The sequence below is a fragment of the Lygodium microphyllum genome, chromosome 30, assembly GCF_053477565.2.
Source record: "Lygodium microphyllum isolate KBCC chromosome 30, Lygodium_microphyllum_v1.1.10, whole genome shotgun sequence".
In the NCBI taxonomy this organism is placed as follows: domain Eukaryota; kingdom Viridiplantae; phylum Streptophyta; class Polypodiopsida; order Schizaeales; family Lygodiaceae; genus Lygodium; species Lygodium microphyllum.
The window spans coordinates 55,690,688-55,694,282 of NC_141164.1; the positions used below are offsets into that span (position 1 = coordinate 55,690,688).

The 3,595-nt window shown below is 42.0% G+C and overlaps 1 pseudogene; it reads left to right on the plus strand.

Moving 5' to 3' along the window:
* The first annotated feature begins 2,874 nt into the window (after positions 1-2,874).
* On the plus strand, positions 2,875-3,390 carry LOC148009869 (phytepsin pseudogene; annotated as a pseudogene).
* The last annotated feature ends 205 nt before the right edge of the window (positions 3,391-3,595 follow it).

The following is a 3,595-nucleotide window of genomic DNA, read 5'->3' on the forward strand; positions in this document are numbered from 1 at the left end:
AGGTTATGTACAGACGGGTGATGATTCATGCCACCCAATTTCACACATTGGAAAGGTTTCCTTGCCCTTGTATGATGGCCAGAAAAAGAGTTTGACTGTAATATTTCGGATTCCTAACCCGGGTTCTTCATAAGAACCTCCTCTTGATAGGAGGCTAAAAAATTACCATATTGGGGAATATGGAAATTTCCCATAAGTTTGAGACATGTGGTCAAATCTTTGGATTTGTCATAACTTGAACACTATAGCTCCAAATCAAGCACTCTATAGCTCAATAGATTCCATTTTTCAAGCACTTTCCAATGATAGGTCACATCATATGGTTTTGAGAAACTTATGGGCATGCTATCCGGACGTCACCTTTTTACTATTCAAGAAATGGGAATTGGGAGATTCCCAAACTCGCTAATATTGTGTTAAAAGGATAATATTGCAATTATGACAAATTTTTTTGTAATTATTCCCTCTTTCCCCCAGTCGATGGTCATGCTAGAGGAGAGGGAGAAGAGGCGCGATAAATGAGCACCACGCTAGATGCCATGGGGGGTGTGAATGCCATGCAAATGGCCGCGTGGGGGGAGGGAGGTCCTCCTCCCTTCACCCTATAAAAACCCCCCTGTGGGGGGGAGGGTGAGTAAGAGGAGGAAGGTTGTGATAATCGGACACTGTCGTGTGAAGAGGGAGAGAACCATAACACTGAGTTGGCGCCAGAAAGAGTGGTGGAGAGAGCTCGAGGAGACAACGTAAAGCTGTGAGAAGGAGAGAGGGTGGAGAATTGACGCCGCTGCTTGAAGCTGAGGTCGCCTCCAGCGCCGTCCCACACTGTTGTTGCCTACAAGCCATCGAAATTTGTCGTCTCCTCTTCCTCCACGTGGAATCTCCAGGACACCCCCCGAAGCTTTAGAAGCTTCTTGGGAAGCTTCTAAAGCCCCCTTAGGAGGCCCCCCTTCTTGTGGGCTTCCTTAAAGCCCTTCCAAGTGGGTTTTAAAAACCCCCCCTCCCTGGGATTTCAACCCCTTCCTGTGGGTTTTCCCCCCACCCCCAAAAATCTCTATTTAAAGTAATTTAACCCCCTTTCCTATTTCCTTTATAAAGAGGGTTTTTATAATCCCAGCCCCCTCGGATTTAACCCCTTCACAGGCGGTCTTTTACACCCCCTTTTCCCCCTTTTTCAAATCCACTAAGTCCATTTAGAACCCCCCTTTCCTGTGGGGTTCCATCCAAGCCCTCTAGAAGACCATTTACCCCGAGAATTAATCCCTTTTCCCCATTTTTCCATCCCACAAAAATCCTATAAGCTAACCTTGCCTTTGGTTTAAAGTAAACCTTCTCGTGGAAATCCTCACTTTCGGGTTTCAAAACCTTGCCTTTCCCATCGGCCCTACAAAGCGGGTTTTTCAAACCCAGAGTTTAAGCCCCTTGCATTCCACAAAGTCATTTTTGACGATTGTAAAGTCCTAATCGTGAAATCATTCCGTACTTTGATGAGGCAGCTTTAAGGCCTTCTAAAGCTCGATTGTGAAAGACGATGGAATCGATCAAGGAAGCCGAACCACAAAGGGAGTTTCGCGTGCGAAGGAGATGGCCAAGATCATAAATCTGTGTCCAAGACAAAAAGGTCGAATTCGTGATGGCTCCTAAGAAGTCACAAAGCGCAAACGCAGGAGGATCATCTCCTAACATACCACAAGTCCAGGTTTTCTTCCTAATTTTGTTTTACGTCGTAATATTTCAATTGTGCATGATTCATTTATGAAAATTAGGATGCACTTTTTCGATTGAAATACCTTGGCTAAATTAAAAGAAATAACTTCGATCAAAGAATTGGTCATTTGTATTAAACGAATGAAAAAGAAGAGCATATGATCTCTATGCATTCCTAGCAAGTGGTTTTTATGCATTACAAAGTAACGAATTTAGATCAACTAAAGATCATCTTTATAAAGTCAAAATTATTTGATTACGCATGGAAAGAATAAATCACATGTCGCATTATTAGGCATCTTTCCTTCGAAATGATTCATTAAAAGAAGATTGCTAATAATCCGTAGGAACTTGCAAGGCATGGAAATGGTTCTTAAGCTGCGTGAAGTAGATTAAACTCTAGTCAATTGGCTTAAATCTCAATCAACTATGTAAATAGTTACAAAAGGTTGTGTAATGCTCGTTCAGCATACGAATATTTCATTTAGAAAAGAAGTTAGAAAAAGGTTGCATGGTTCACATAAAACCCTAACGCTTAGTAGCATGAACCTTGAATGCATGTTCTAGAAGAATCAATAGAAGTTATGCCGTAACTTAGCATATACTTTGATTTTAACCAGAAAAGTAGGGTTTGTAAATCTACTCAAATGTAGGCAATGAATCATGTGGTTGCGAAAATGGTATCGTAAATATCTTCAAGAATAGACAAGTAAATTGGTTTAAACCTAAACACCTAAAACTGCAAAGGAATCACTTAGGAAGGGTTAAATCAATGCAACATATCCCAAAGAGCTAAATAGGGTTTAGCATGTTGAGGACGTTGTCGTATTGCTGCGCATTCGAGGTGTGAAAACCACCAAAAAGTTGTGCGTGTGATTAGATACTTTGTACATACTTAGTTGTTATGTTTGCTCTTTCATTCTATGCTGAAGACGGAGAAGAACAGGGAGTTTTGGTAGATTGGTAACTCGAGATGCAATCTCATAGGCTACACTTATTTCAAGATATGCCGATTATGGGCTTTGTGAGGATGTTTCCAACATCTACAACTGGATGGTATTTCTGGTGATGCTAGTGCATTTGTTTACAGCCTGAAATCATGTAGCATCATAGGAGCTTTAGATACAAGCCGAGAAATTCATGTAGAGATATAAAAAAGGGGGCTAGATAATGAGTTTCATGTTGGCAATACACTTGTGGACATGTATAACAGATGTGGTTGGGCTTCAAGCATGTGGCATTCTTTGGGCATGGCTGCAGCATATTGAGCTCATCTTTGGTGGCATGAATCCTAGACATTACATTGGACAACATACTTACATGCCAGTCACACAAAAAGGCTACTGGCAGTTTGATATGGGAGACTTTCTCGTAGGTGGAAAGACAACAGGTTTCTGTGCCAATGGTTGTGCTGCTATTGCTGATTCTGAAACATCTTTGATGGCTGGGCCAACGGGAATCATAACAGCTATAAATGAGCCCATTGGAGCATTTGGTGTCATGAATCAGCAATGCAAGGCCATGGTGTCTCAATATGGTGATAAGATTATTGAAATGGTTAAGCAGCAGATCACAGAAAAGATATGTGCACAGTTTGGCATGTGCTCCCAAAGAGCAAAGGATTTCAGCCCAGATATTGCAAGCGTACTGGAAGGAGGTTTGGTCGATATAAAAAAATGTGATTAATGCTAAAATTGGCCCGCTTTCCTGGGGGAAAAAGAGGCTTTTCTGGAAAAAGGTGGATCGCTGTCTTTGGAGGAGAGGGACGACAAACTTCTGGAGGAGAACAGAGAAAGGATTGTTCCCCCCCCCTATTTGCAATCGAATCCACAAGGTACCCTCTGACGAGGATGTGCACAATCTTGAATATTCCTGGAGTGGCCGAGTGGCT